Here is a 15393-nt window from a genome sequence, read left to right on the forward strand (position 1 = left end):
TGAATGCCTCACAGGCCTCCACCGAACCAAGCTCTTACCTCAGCTCAAGTGTTCGTTGAAGCCGGGACTGAGCAGCTGACGTCTCATCTACAACAATCCATTAAAGCAGGTAAGAGAGGCTCTCCACCCCAACTGTATACTTTTATTTCACTTATTATCGTTCCATTGATCTAACTGTTCTTCTTTCTTCTTTCCTTTGATGCTCAGAGGTCAAAGGTAACTGTGACCTCACATATATGTGGCCGTAACACAAGGCTTCACAAGCTAATGACAAAATGCAATACAAATGTAAAATAGGATAACATGATGCCGTGATGACATTTTATATTCAAAAGGTCGAAGCTCAAATTCGCTGTGACATCATGATGTTCTGCGAACAGCTTTACCAAATTCTTTAAAGTTCGAACCAACAAAAATAAACCTCTGGTTGGTGGAGGCATACAACCACAAGGCGGCAATTTGAGTTATGTTGTCATTTAAAAACATCAGCTTCATGTAATTGAATAGATAACTGAGACGATATCTGAGTATCAAAAGTAAAATTTCAAACACAGCGATAGTCACATCAAAACATTTTCTCAAAATCTGATAAATGATTATCTGAAATGGTCTTATACTATTTCAATAATGTACTTTTCTAAATGCTATATTTAGAAAAGGCACAGAACCAGAACTGGTGCACATATCCTGCGGTCAGAAATACACAAGAATATCCCTGCAGGAAGTGCAGCCGCAATGTCTTCCTGGAAACAATGCTTCAACAGGAAGTGATTTATGACCCAAAAAATGGAACATCTGATAAGCTATAGGTGCTTTGTTTCCATATGTGTTTTATACATTTTCAACGTGATCTAGATTTTAATCATTTTAAGTTCCAACAACAGCTTAACTGCTGTTTAATAGTAACAGTACGATGGTGTCCGACAGAGAAAATCAGTTCATATATGTTTTAACTTCAGGCTGTCTGCTGAAGATGATTATGCAAGACTATCAGACTCACCCAGATGGAGATACACATGGACTTTATCATGTATACTTGTGATGAAGGATTTTCCTCCACAGGCACAAAACTGCCAGCACAAGGGCTTTGTTTCACTGAAGTAATCTGGCTACAAGACTGAGGACCCCAGACGGCAGAGGAGACAGACGTTTCAATCAGTGTCCAGGCCTCAGGTCATGTTGTGCTCTGATGACGAGCTCTCGGCTCTCATCTCCATTTCCTCTCCTGTTCTGAGATGTTACAGCAGAGAGGTTAGATTTGTTTTAGTTTGTCATGCAAACTATTTCTATGTAATAATTTAAAAAAAAAAAATCATAAATGGTGTGTACCCTATCATCTTATGCCATGTCCGAAGGTCCAATTCTATTCCACAAATGCATCATAATATCCATAATACATTCATTTTTATCCATATTAATATATGTAAATGTAGGTAAAGACATAACAGCTTATTTGCCATTGTGTCTGACCTGCCTTGTGGCAACAGAAAACAAACTGAGCTTAGAGTCACCCAAAGCCCAGAACCACCGTGCCACGAGACCACGCATGGTTACCACTGCATCACCGTGCTGCCCCGGGTCATACTAGGCCTTTGAAAAACCTTAACAATATTTACATCGAATGGTTTTGTATTTTGGACACGTCCAGAGGAAATGCATATCTTTAATACTAATAGGTTGAAGCGGGTACAAACTGAGCGGATCAGCTGCACACAGTATGCTTCTACAATATGCTTAATAAGTCTCCAGAGTGTAATAATGAATAACGAATGGTGGTGGTGGTGTTGATTGTTTACGGTCTGTCGGTCAGTCCAAGTCTTTGGTCCACAACTGCAGGAGGATTTCCCAGACATTAACTGTTTCAGTCAAGACGATGTGTAAATACTGTGCTGATCCTCTGAGATTTTATTTAGCCCCATAATCACAGCAATATTTTAATTTGTCCAAAATGTGCAACCAAATACCTGCAAAATAAATCAGCCTCAGCTGTACTTTTTGTTCAGTGCTTATTAGAAAATGTTGGCATAGAGCTTCTAGCATTGCTGTAGACTCCTACACTTGTTTTACAGCAAGTGTGCATGTTGGCTATTACCATTATAAAGACTTAACAGTCCTCCCCCATTGAAAACAATGTTAAGAAATCAACTCTGAGTTACTGTGCCGCATTATTAGGTGCCCAATCTACGACAATAAATCCTACCTTCATGAATACATGTTAAAGGAGGGATTTCGACCCAGGTCTTAAACATCAAATCTTAGTGAGTGAAGGTGTTCATAAAAGTCAGCACTTTCCAGTGAAATCCAGCCACAGAGCCTTGCATAGTCTCCACGCCACAATTCATCTCAACAAACCTCCCTCTCACCGTGTCGCTTTTCTGTCCCCATTTGCCTGACTTTGACTGTTGCCATGGGGACCACGGGCAGTAAGAAAATAAAAAAATAAATAAAATAAAAAGAGACTGACACGCTCACTGGCAGGCCCCAATTTTTGGGCAGAGAGGTCATTTGGTGCCTACCAGAGACAGGCAGATAAAGAGAGTCAAGCACAGACGGAGACAGACAGGATTGAGGGGGAGGCAGACTGAGGGAGGATGCCAGGGGAGTGTGTCACCGCCGACTGGTCACTAATCTGGTCGACACCTGGTACTGCACACACACACACACACACACACACACACACACACACACACACACACACACACACACACACACACACACACAAAGGAAGTGAGAGAGAATAAAGGGTGAGTCTGTGTCTTCTGGTATTAACAACACTGTTTTTCCTCTCTAATTGTGAGTCTTGATGTGATTCAATCAGCTGTTTACATTCCACCATGACAGCTGTCCCGGGGCGTTGACTGGCCTGATAGCTAGACACAATGACAGAGGTAGACTGAAATCGAGACAGGAGGGTGTGTAGGTGTGTGTGTGAGCAGGTAGACGGTGACATGGTCGTCAGACGGATTCAAATGTACAATAAAATGCTGTAATTTTAACTCGTGCACACAGAAAAACACAACACAATTGTTATATGCATTTTTTTTTTTTTTTTACTTCGTTGTGAGTTGTTGCAATTTCACTGACCGATGCAAGAAAAGGAGATTTTGTTTTCATATGTGGGTGAATTATGATTAATCAGCATAAAAGCATGGGTCTTGAAAATCCCAAAAGTGCGTGTCATAAGTCTCAACAGAGCACTTGGAAACAAGTGGAATCAGTGACAAAAGATGGTTACTGAAAACTCGTCCACTAATTCAAGGATTTCAAGAGGAAGGGATCAAAAAAACAAAAGGGTTTATGAGATATTTGATTTGATTATTTAATCATATTTCATATTTTTGCTTGTGTATTATTCAGAAACAGTGCAGCTAAACAAGGAGTGAGTGAGTGAGTGACTAACTGGCTGACTGACCACATATTGTGAAATGGGTTTTGGGAACATGTTCATGGTTTTCATGAGTCACATTTTCAATGTGAAGCCCATGTATATTCCCATGTTTTTTTTTGTACATGTTAGCAGATCCGTTGAAAGATTGAATTTTCCCCATTGTTCTTCCCGTTTGAGCTGTTGTTTCACTCAAAAAAAAAACACGTCATTCAAATGTTTAAGACATGCGTGCTGTCAGAAGGAAGACTTCTGACACTTGAATTCTGTGACTTGAATTGTTGTGTGTACAGTAACGTCCACCACATTAACACCCCGGCGCCGCCCTCGTCATGGTGATGAATGCAGCCTCTCTCCCTCCAGTGGGAGGGATGGTCGCGCTTTCACGCTGAGATTGCTGCGAAATGCATTTCAAGCAGCCGATGTGCAGTGGTTTCCATGGTTACCAGTGGCACGCCAACGTTTTACAAGTGCAGAGGATTGTGAGGGAGGGGAATTACACGGGAACATCTGTGTGTGAGTGTGTGGTGAGTAGGAGGACGAGGAGGAGGAGGAGGAGGAGGAGGAGGAGGAGGAAGAGGAGGAGGAGGAGGAGGAGGAGGAACAGCAGGGGAGAGAATGATGTTGCGGCACTTCCCTCCACGATGTCCTGTTTCCTGTATCCTCCCCTTTGTGGAGTATCTGTCATCTCCCTCTCTTTGTCCACTCATTTTCAAATAGGCCCAAATATTTTATGGGTCCCATCGCTACAGTGCACACTTGGAGACATGCAGCACACATGTAGATTTCACATTAAATAGATTCTTAATTGGGATAAAATCATCTTCTGACGTAAGAGGTATTTCTGGATAGAGACAAAAAAAAACATGACAAACTCAGATGATCAATCAAGTGAGCACCGCTAGCTGCTCAGTACCCTGCAGCTTCTGGTTCAATGGTGGCATCTATGATAACACATTCATTTTTTTCCTTTTTCGGTTTTCTTTTTAGCTTCCACTCGGACACAGACAGATTAATACCAAACCCCCATCGTCACAGTCATCAAGATAAAAGACTGAGGGAAAGGAAGCGAGGAAGAAGATGAGAGAGGGAAGGGCGTTGAAGAGAGAAGCAGCCGGCAAGAGCAAAACTCAACAGGGGAATGAAAATGGTGAAATATTCATGAGAGAGAAAGGAGACCAGAAAGGAAAGAGACAAAGAGTCAGACACCGTGCAGCTCTGCCTCTTTGTGTGTGTGTGTGTGTGTGTGTGTGTGTGTGTTAGAGAGAGAGAGAGAGAGAGAGAGAGAGAGTATTACCCCTAATAAGAGGCCTGCCAGCTAAGAGGCCTCATATCAAACCATGTCTTTTATCTGCAGCGTCAGTTTTCAGCCTTCTGCTAATTTCCATAGAGGAGAGCGTCTATACACCGTCCTACAGGAAGACATTTGCATACAAATAGAGGGGTCAGAAAAAGGCTGACTATATAAAGCCCCCTTTAGCAGTGTGAAGTTGGTGTGTATGTGTGTGTGAAGCTAATTTTTTTTTTTTTTTTTTTTTTTTTTTGCCCGATGACAGAACAGAGCAGAAGGCGTGTTAAGACAAATCTTTGAAAAAGGTTAAAAATGTACAACGTTTTTTTTTTTTTTTTAACCCAGTGAAAGGAGAGAATTTGGATACTGGAACACGTGTGTGTTATCAGGTGCTGCCCTCTTCTGGTCATTAGCGCACACTGCTGCACTAATAAGGACCACTGACGATGCTGTTATTTTGTGTCATCTTGGATAGCCTGTCCCACCCCCTCCATGACGGGCTGGTCCCGCACCGGACTGACTGATTCCACTGACAAGCACCAGAGAGCACCAGAGAAAGTCACTCCTGCCTGTGGCCACCAAACTTTTCAACTCCTTCCTCAGAGTGCCATTAAAGTGTCCCTTCGACTTATCTTCCTCCTGTCAGCAGCTTCTTCAACCCATAAGTAATACAGTAGAATTTATATTTTAAACTGTGTAATACTGACTTAACAGTACAGTCAATTTGGTGCAATAATTCACCTTTGCAATACTCCGGATATTGCAGTAATTTATGTGTTTAGTGTTTTTATACTCTTCTCACACTTGAATTTAGATCCCACCTCTCAGCATTTTTTTTTTAATACAGTTGTTGTATCTTGTAGTTTGATGCTTGTACATTTACATATTTCTCATCAATCTGCCCTACTGCTGTTCATGTACCACAACAAATGCAGAGAGAAGAGTCAAAAAGCCTCAATAAAATGTCTTCAATATGACAAATAAAATCATGCCATTACATTCAGCTACAAATATTTGATATGACGATTCCAGCGTTTGAGCAACTCTCGTCACGGTTAAAGAGATTAAAGTGTTCATAAAACACCACATTATTAAAACCAAGAATTTGAATTGAAATACAACTAAAACAAATGCGTCACAAAGATTTTCTGTGTCAGTTGTGTCCTTCTGCATGTGTTTGTGCACATATAGGTGCCACACAGATCCAATCACACACACACACACACACACACATAAAGGGAAACCTTACATGGAAATTAAAACAAAAGGTAACGGTTGGCCTAATCCAAGCTTGTCAACTGCAGTGATTTCTCTGCTCCACCCTGCGATGGATTCAGGTCAGAGGTGGTGCTGTGGCTCACTCAACAAAAGCATCCATGTAAAGGCGTTGTTTTAGCAGCAGTTTCATACTCCCTCTGGCCCTGCACACATGACAGCCTCGATGACACGTGATCAGACAGATGCAATCAATTTGTTTATACTGTAAAGATCATATTGATATTGATCAAGAACCGATAATACTTCTCATGACAAAGTACTTAAAGAACAGACAGTATTGTTGCCAAGATTTTAGAAATACTAAAGTAAATCAATACCATCTCCTCTCAAATTAATGTGTCATATATTCTTTATTTAGCTGACTGTTCAACTTAATATTCCGCAGGATCCATTTAAATTCCTTTTTAAATCAATACAAGACCTCAACACCACAAACAAAACTCGAGTTGAAAGATGAACTTTGCTCACACAAAGTAATAGAATCCATATTGTTTGTTTCTACAAATCCTTCAGGTAACTATAGACCTATAAAATGTTTTATTTTTCAACATGAAGCTTTTTTTTTCAGGCATCTGTGAGGAGAAGCATTTTGATGCTGTCATAAGACTCCTTCCCTTCATTCATTTGGCTTATTAAGTTGAAAGAGTCCAACAAATGATGTATGTTTTCTCTGTGTTGAAGATGTTTGCGCACGTGTTTAGGGAAGATCATCACTGCCATCATTGTTCATCATCCGCCTCAGGCTCAGAGTCTTGGCCCTCCTTCAAGTGAAACTTCTTCTCCTGCCCTGTGTCCGGGCACATTGTTCACTTTTTGTGTTGTTTTTGTTTTGGCTATCTTGGAGTTCGCAGTTTACTTTTTTACCAATACAGTGACCCTCGTCGACTCGCTGATCCAGAATGAAGCAGAACCATAATGGGTGGTTTTGTATATGCTACAGTTAAAACGGGTGACGAAGGAGAGATGGGTTTCGATGCACAAGGCTCCCTCACAATAATGAAATTGTAGTAAACGGCAAGCAGCAACGGTTGGCTTGAAGACAACAGAAACTCATGCAGGTACACACATGCCCGCTGAGATCCTGATGACTGATACATCGCCACAGAAAAATTCAATAACTGACTATAAATGAGTGTGTGTCACTATAAATGGCCCAGAGTGAAATGTCTCCCATATCACTCGCTCTCGACAGCCCCTCAGCATGTTCTGATCTCAGGTTCATCTTAGTCAATCAGAAAAACATGGACATTACATAGCTTCAATTGTAATCAAGTAAAACCTTAGATAACAATGAATTTTTTTTTATATAACCCGCACTGTAAAAACAATCGTTTGAATAACAGTATAAAGACAAAAATAATGAATTCAAAATTTCCATGAACTCTCTGTCTTCTCTCTGAGACAGAAAGTAGGTCTGATGACACTCTGGCTTGTGTTGCAACAACTCAACCAACAGGAATGTCACCTCATTGAGCTTCAACATTATTAATGAGACATGGTGTTACTTGTGTTTCTCTATGCAGGGAGAGGCTTCATTGTGTCCTTTTGACAGTTGTTGAAAGTAAAAAAAAAATATATAATCTTTCTTACGGGTTAAGGATCCGCCTGCAAGACCTTATTTTGCCTTTGTGAAATCGTCAAGCCAAATCTGTCATTGTTTTAGAGCTAAGTACATTTTCCAGAAAACATCTGAGATTTAGTTTTTGTTTCCGGCTTCCTCTTAATGACACATTTCAGGTTTGACAAACTATCTGCTCAGGAAGGGTTCCTCTCTGCTGAGCGTGAACTCATGTCTGTTTGTGTTTGTATGGTCGAACCTGAATGTCTGTCTGAAAGCATCATGGTGGAAGTCTCAGAGTTAAATCCAGAGTCTCACAGTTCAATCAAGCACAATTTGTGTTGGTCTGGCAAAGTCTCTGAACAGCTTCTTTATGATAGAACAACATTTAGTTCATGCGTGATGGAAAGCAATTACAAACAACCTTACTCAAGTGAAATTAAGAGGTCCTTGTATTATACTTCTACTCCATTACATAAAAAGCTAATATTATACTTTTTACTTCTCCTTATTAAACTTGTAATATAGCATAATGCATTCTTGTACAGTAAATCAATCTACCTAATTGCATATATTGTATGTCAGTGGGAGTCCCGGCCCTTACTGATGAGGCAGCTGTCTATTCCAGCAGTAAAATTATACATTAAAACATGCAATAATAATCCAGTAATATACAAAAATAAAACACTGGAAGTGTCCTTTCTGTCTGATTTTACCTCTAAAACATGTGATCATCTTAAATGAGATACACTGGTATAAATGAAAGAATATGAAATCGTTCAAATTAGCTCCCCTGCAACACTGAAATGCATCAGACTGTTTCCTTTTGATACTTTGATTTATATTTTTTTCAATTTCCATTGAAACATGCAATAAAAAGTGACAAGTTGTGATTTCTGCTAGTGCAGGTGAGCTGGAACCAATCACGACACGATCACAAAACTGGACGGGGCAGAATGGGAGGTTGAGCAAGATGACAAGTGGCGGAGCTCGTTTGGACAGTCTCTCACGCTTTCTTCAACAACACCCGTCTTCACTGAAGTCACCTCACCGGTCTCATCCACCCCATACAGCTTCCATGTGACAAAAGAAATAATGCACACATTGTTGTCCGTACGTCTCTGAAAGTACCTGTAAGTCCCAAGACTTGAGACAAGTGAGGCAGAACAATTATCGACAGAAGAAAAGAGGCTAAAAAAAAGAGGACTTTGTTTGGCCGTACTGAACAAAGTGCTTTATCAACTCAGGATTGAGATAATGAGACTTGTGAAGGGCTAATTTGAAGGATCCAGTCACACAAGCAGATCCAGACAGACACCACCTTTCTCTGAAGCCTGGTGAGTAATTATTATTCAGATTTGGTGTGATCAGGCTCAAACCACTTGATTTACATCATCAATTATGGCTCACTAAAACAGCCATAAAATTAGTGCAGAGCCTAACAAGAGGAGGAGTTTGGCATCTGATGATATCTTTAGGCAACTGAGGAGCACTATCCAAACTGAAAACAGTGAAGCATATTTCTTCTGTTTTCTGGAGATACATTAAAAAGGTTTCATCTTATGTCAAAAGTCCTGCCTGCTGCGTTCATAAAATACGTCTCCCTGTGTGAATTTTGACAGCAAGTGACAAAATTTCCCACGGATGTGTCTTGAAATAGCACGCTGAAACGTCCATGACCACACAGGAATGTTGTGTTTTCTGTTTGCCAGCATTCCTCAAACAGCCAACGCACAGCCTGCACGGCTGCTTATGAAAGCCTCGGACTTATGGCTGGCTGTAAATACAAAACAGGTAGTGAGGTGTTATTTCCTATGGAATGAACATGGAAATACTTCGCACAGCGCAAGCAGCAAGGGAGAGGGGAAAAAGCATAACAAATAATGTCCCTCTGATTTAATGTAATCAAGTCTGTTTTGAGACTAATTTGGCCACATGCTGAGTGAAAACATCCTCCGACATTTGCTCATGAGTACGTCTGGACATGTCCACAATCTGTGAATCCAAGCATAACTGTTCTCAGATCAGCATCTCACCTCCAAATAAACTGATAGGTGAACAAATACTCACAATAAGATGCAAACTCATTTGGTTTACATGTTTTAACATGTTTACAGTCAAGCAACGAAGGATTCGGCTCACTTGGACTCAAGAATTAGTCTGTTGTGGCCAGTGAACTGCACTTCTCTGTGGTCTGCTGGGGGAGCAGCATTGGAGCCGGTGACACCAACAGACTTAACAAACTGGTTAAGAAGGCCGGCTCCATCATCGGCTGCAAACTGGACAGCCTGGAAAAGGTGGTGGAGAGGAGGACGCTGAACAAACTATTGTCCATATTGGATAATCCTGTCCACCCTCTCCACCACCTGCTGCAGGGACAGAGGAGCACTTTCTCTAAAAGATTCCTCCAGCTCCGCTGTCACAAGGACAGATACAGGAGATCATTCCTGCCCACTGCAATAAGACTGTACAATAACTCACCTCTGGCAAAATCCATCACACAACAATAACACTGTTGTCTGTGTTTCTTGGTTGTTTGTATATAATATATATAGATATATACTGCACTGTATATACTGTATATACTGTGCATTTTATATTTTATATTCACAAAGTCCCCCACTACTGCCCTGTACTTGTCCTCCCGTCCATCCCTTATACACCCGACCACTGCAGAGTCATCAGAGAACTTCTGCAGATGGCAGGACTCTGAGTTGGACTGGAAGTCAGTTGTGTATAAGGTGAACAGGAAGGGAGACAGAACAGTTCCCTGAGGCGCTCCAGTACCACTGACCACCGTATCAGACAGCACACCGCCCAGACGGACAAACTGTGGTCTGCCTGTCAGGTAGTCAGTGATCCAGGAGACGGTGGACGTGTCCACCCCCACCACCCGCAGCTTCTCACTCAGCAGCAGTGGTTGGATGGTGTTGAATGCACTGGAGAAATTAAAGAAAGTGATTCTCACAGAGTCACCTGTACCATCCAGGTGAGACTGAGCTCGTTGCAGCAGGTAGATGATGGCTTCGTCCACTCTCACATGAGGCTGGTACGCAGAGGGTCCAGAGAAGATTTCACCAGCGGCCCGAGGTGGGCCAAGACCAGCCTCTCCAGCACCTTCATCACATGAGATGTGAGGGCAACCGGTCGGTAGTCGTCAAGGCCGGATGGAGTCGTCTTCTTAGGGACTGGAACCAGGCAGGACGTCTTCCACAGCACTGGGACTTCCTCCTGCTTCAGGCTCAGGTTGAAGAGGTGTTTTAGGACCTCAGCCAGCTGGACGGCGCAGGTCTTCAGGACCCCGGAGCTGATGCCGTCAGGTCCTGCAGCCTTGCGCTGGTGGAGTCTCTCCAGCTGTCTCCTAACCTGGCCAGTCGTCACAGAGAGGGAGGGGGGGGGGGAGGGGGGGGTCAAGGTGTCGATGGAGGAGGAGCCCTTTGAGGTTGGTGGTCATAATGTTGTGCAAAAACACTGCTGAGAACAGAGGCATTTATTTTCGGGTTGTCTCTCCATCCGTCCTTTCCATGCTCATGAACGTGATATCTATCTAAACTGATGTGCCCAGTCATTAATTCATTTATTTATTTTTTCAAATCAAATTTTAGACGTCATTGTATTTTTTTTTTTGAAGCCCTTACAAGCTCATTTGAGTTTTATTTAATACAAATTCATAAAAGTTTATGTTTTTGTGTCTAGCAATTAACTCTGAAGCTAATCATAATGTTCCTGTATCATTTCAGTGCATTAAGACCAGTGGGTCATGCTGAATGAGCAGTTGCGTGATGTGTTTTTTTGTCCCCGCCTCTCGGACTCAATTTTTTTTTTTTTTTTGTGATATATTATTTTAGGTTGGTATAAAATGCAGTTAAATGAAGGAAACATGTCCGTGCATCTCGATCTGAGTCACAAAGACTAAACTATTTAATCATTCTTCTTCATGAGGTACGTGATGACAAATCCTCTTCGCGAGTCTAATTGAGTCCTGCGCTCCATATACATATATTGTGAGTAATAATAGGGGACTTTTTTTTTTTTTTTAAACAAAGTGAATGGTCAGTAATATCCACAGCTCAGGGCTAAAGCATCAGTAGTGTTGCAAGGCAAAACACACACACACACACACACACACACACACACACACACACACACACAGACACGCACACACACACACACACACACACACAAGTCAATGGTTTTTCCAGTTGTTATGGGATTCTGGGATTCTTAATGGATTGTTTGTGTGTGTGTGTGTGTGTGTGTGTGTGTGTGTGCGTGTCTGTGTGTGTGTGTGTGTGTGTGTGTGTGTGTGTGTGTGTGTGTGTGTGTGTGTGTCTGTGTGTGTGTGTGTGTGTGTGTGTCTGTGTGTGTGTGTGTGTGTGTGTGTGTGTGTGTGTGTGTGTGTGTGTGTCTGTGTGTGTGTGTGTGTGTGCGTGTGTGTGTGTGTATTAGGAGTTGTGGAGCAGCAGCATATGCGGGTGTGCTGTGCCCTCAGTGCTCCGGGCTGTTTTTACTGTAATCAGTGGAAGACACTGTGATACCATCGAACCCCGGCCTCAGCAGAACGCTACAAAACGCCATCGAGGTGTTTGCGTCTCATTCGGTCGACCCTCAACTCTAAATGTCCCTCCAAGAACGGCTGAGTCAGAAAGTCTGTGAGCAGCAAAGGAGTCTGTTAAAACCACAAGTAATAATTTATACAGGAGCGATGGCAATCCCACAATGTCAATAAAATAATATTTGTCGAAGAGACTCAACTGTCACCCAGGTGGAGATAAATAGGAGTCCTGCCCAGCTTGCATCACTTTCAAAATTGAAAAGCTCTGACTGCACGTATTTGATTATTTGATGTCTGTTAACATTCAGACAGACAACGACCAACGACATGATAATGATCTCCAAATGCATTGCAACACCGTGTCATTGTTCACATAGGCTCGGCCGTTGTTTACCCAACAACCGCAAGCTTTACCATCAGCACCCAAATTTCAAACCCGAAGAGACGGCCCGGTGTGACTCAGTCGGTACAGTTACAAGCGCTGTCGACTCAGGCAAGTGCTCACATGCTGGACAAAGCGGTGAAGGATTTGCATCTCATTTCCATCTCGGTTAGATGCCTGGAGTGGGGTGGTACGGTGTTGAAAACTAACTGACTTCTAGGAGGTGGGAGTGTGTGTGTGTGGGGGGAGAGGGGGAGCGGGGGTGCTGAAGGGTGGAGGGTGGGGGGTGTTGGAGGGTATCACGGAGGGGACAAACAGCATCCTTGAGAGTTGGAGTCGTTGGAAACAGTTGGAAACTGCTGCCTGTGCATCCAGGCTGCAGTTTGGAAAATGCCCTTTTCATTTGTCTCCCTCCTGTTTGTGTCTCTGCTTCTTCCCACATCATCTCTTCGCCTCTGGCTGTTGAACAGAAGCAACGGCAGCGAGCCTGGTTTGGGTGTGGGTTCAGCCCTGCTGGAGAGCAGACTTTAATCACACACACACAAAAAAACAAAAAAACAAAAAAAGGTTTGCTGAGCGTAGATCAAGATGGTGACAGGAGTCATTTCTCTTTTTTTGTTTTTGTCTTTACTACTTCTTCCACCACGGATCTACAGTGTCTTCCACTTCCCCGAGAGGAACCGGGCAGGTCTTTTCTCAGGCTGGATATCATTGCTTTGATCCTCACACTGCTTTCCTTTGTCTGTTTTCCCAGTGTGTGCTCTGTCGAGTCAGCATCTAGTCACATCCACCATCAGCAGGACAACCACATATTCCCAGCCTCCCCTCTCTCCCTCTCCCTCTCCCTCTCTCACACACACACACACACACACACACAGATCCTCACCCCCCCCACCCCCTCTCTGTATTATTCCATGTCCTCAGTGCAAACACAAACAAGCTCCAGGAGAAGCAGGTGTCCTTCCACTGGGATGAATAAACAGTAAACCAGGATCCAGGAGCAGGAGCTTGTATCTGTGTGTTGGTGTGTGTTTGTGTGTGGCAGGGATGGGGAGGCGGTGGAGGAGGAAGAGGGGAGGAGGGGGGGGAGGGGGGGTCAACTGTTAGGTTTCTGACTCAGTGTTTGTCTGAGGAGAAACTTTGAACATAGCTGATAGCATCTTTTAAGCCTCCTCAGCCCCCTGTCTCTGACAAAGCTGTTTGTTTTCACTCAGTGTTTCTTTTCAGTTTGTTACATAAAGCCGACTCACAGTTTACAACCAACTGCAGAGTGTTATGCAGTTAAGTTGTGCAAAAATGTATGTCAGAGCTACTTATTATTGGACGTTTCTCCGCCAGACTTCCTGTGTGACTGTCAGTTGTGGGCTTCTGCTGGAAGTAGCAGAGTGCTGTTCACACTGTTTACCGTTCAAAGTGCCCCAAAGCTAATTCATCATTTCTTTTGATGATTCTGGGGATTTGGGGAACTAATTTGCCTGCTTCTTACCTGCAGCTGTGCGGGCTGATGATAATCTGCCCAGAAGAATGTAAACAACTTTCTGTGTCATCATCCGCTAACGGTGACTCAGGTGGGATGATTCGATGGAAAATATTTACACACCTTTGAAGAGGAAGAAATAACTGGCTCACATTGGCTGTGAGGGGGGTGGAGGGGGTGGGGGGGGTTGGGGGGCTATTACATCACATTGTGAGGTACAGTGTTGGTCCGATGACCTGAACATTTTTATTTCCGTTTCTTGGTGCCTTTTGGCGACGTAGAGAAGCACAAAACACTGTAACCATTTTCAAATTTTATTTTATTTCGAAATTTTGTTTTAATTTGTAAATAATCAGTTTTCCAAAGTTTTCAGCTCTAAGAAGGAATATAAACCAGATCCAAGTCTATTTAGGATGTAAAGACAAACATGAATCGGCACTTTTTACTCCTCGTAAAAGAAATGCAGTGTTGCAACATTTTTAAACTAGTATTGGGTTGATGAGAAAACAGATCTGTTGAAAGGATCAAATATCGGAAACAATCGGTTATCTGACCAATTATTATATTATACCAACATCTACTACATCTGCCTGCTCATTTATTGTTCCTTTTACTCTGTAGTTCATTGTCTTTATTTTTATATGTGCAAGCCTTTTTGTATGCAATGTATATGTGTATATTTTCTTAGTACATAGATCGGTTCCCCTATTTTGTACTTTAGTTTTCTTTTATAAATTAAAATTTGTTTAGTTATTTTATCTGGATTTATTTTTGCACCAAATAAAATTACTTTTACACCAGCTGGCTACTAAGCAAACTAACAAAAAAATGAACAAAAAACAACAACAACAGATTTCTTATTCAGGATGTGATGATCTGAATTTGCAAATTAAACTGACGCTCTAACTGATATATAACATTTTGCAACATGTTGCAGTAATTGGATTATTTTAACTCATAAATAATCTGAGCAATAAATCAATCAATTAGTTTGCAAAAAAATTGCACACCTGTCCTTTAAAAATAGCTTCTTTTTTTTTTGTCTTTGTCATTATAAAGTGTACCAGTTTTTGAGCCACAACAATCTCTCATGTTCTTACTTACATGAGAGTAAATGACAACATTTTGGGGAAGTAATGCAGTCATCAATCATTGCATTCAAATACTCTATTCATAAGATAAGTTGTGAATATTTATGTGTTTGTTTTGAAGTATTTTCATGTATTTTTTTTTTCAATCATGAACCCGCCATGATAAAAATCTTCGTTATTAAACCCTGTTCTTCCACTAGTTCACCCTGAGTCCCTCCAAAGCTGCAGGTAGGCCAGTGGGTGAACCAATCACGACCTCAGAGAGGTTTATTGACACGGAGGCCCCGCCCCCCCAGGCACCTGTAATCCAATCCGCGGCCTTGTCGCAGGTAAAACCGGCCTTAATTTCTCAGCATTACGTCCAAAAAGCGAGAAA

The 15393-nt window shown here is 42.1% G+C and overlaps 1 long non-coding RNA gene across 2 annotated transcripts; it reads left to right on the forward strand.

Moving 5' to 3' along the window:
- The first annotated feature begins 25 nt into the window (after positions 1–25).
- On the forward strand, positions 26–5725 carry LOC138199667 (uncharacterized). 2 transcript variants are annotated; one of them, XR_011178362.1, is made up of 3 exons: positions 26–109; positions 4376–4535; positions 5152–5725. It is a non-coding gene; the product is annotated as an uncharacterized lncRNA (long non-coding RNA). The 2 variants fall into 2 exon arrangements; XR_011178363.1 differs by adding an exon at positions 1063–1251 and having other exon boundaries at positions 67–109; positions 4376–5725.
- The last annotated feature ends 9668 nt before the right edge of the window (positions 5726–15393 follow it).

The sequence above is a fragment of the Embiotoca jacksoni genome, unplaced genomic scaffold (genome assembly GCF_022577435.1).
Source record: "Embiotoca jacksoni isolate LCO1_2020_lvr unplaced genomic scaffold, fEmbJac1.0.p SCAF_18, whole genome shotgun sequence".
NCBI lineage: Eukaryota > Metazoa > Chordata > Actinopteri > Embiotocidae > Embiotoca > Embiotoca jacksoni.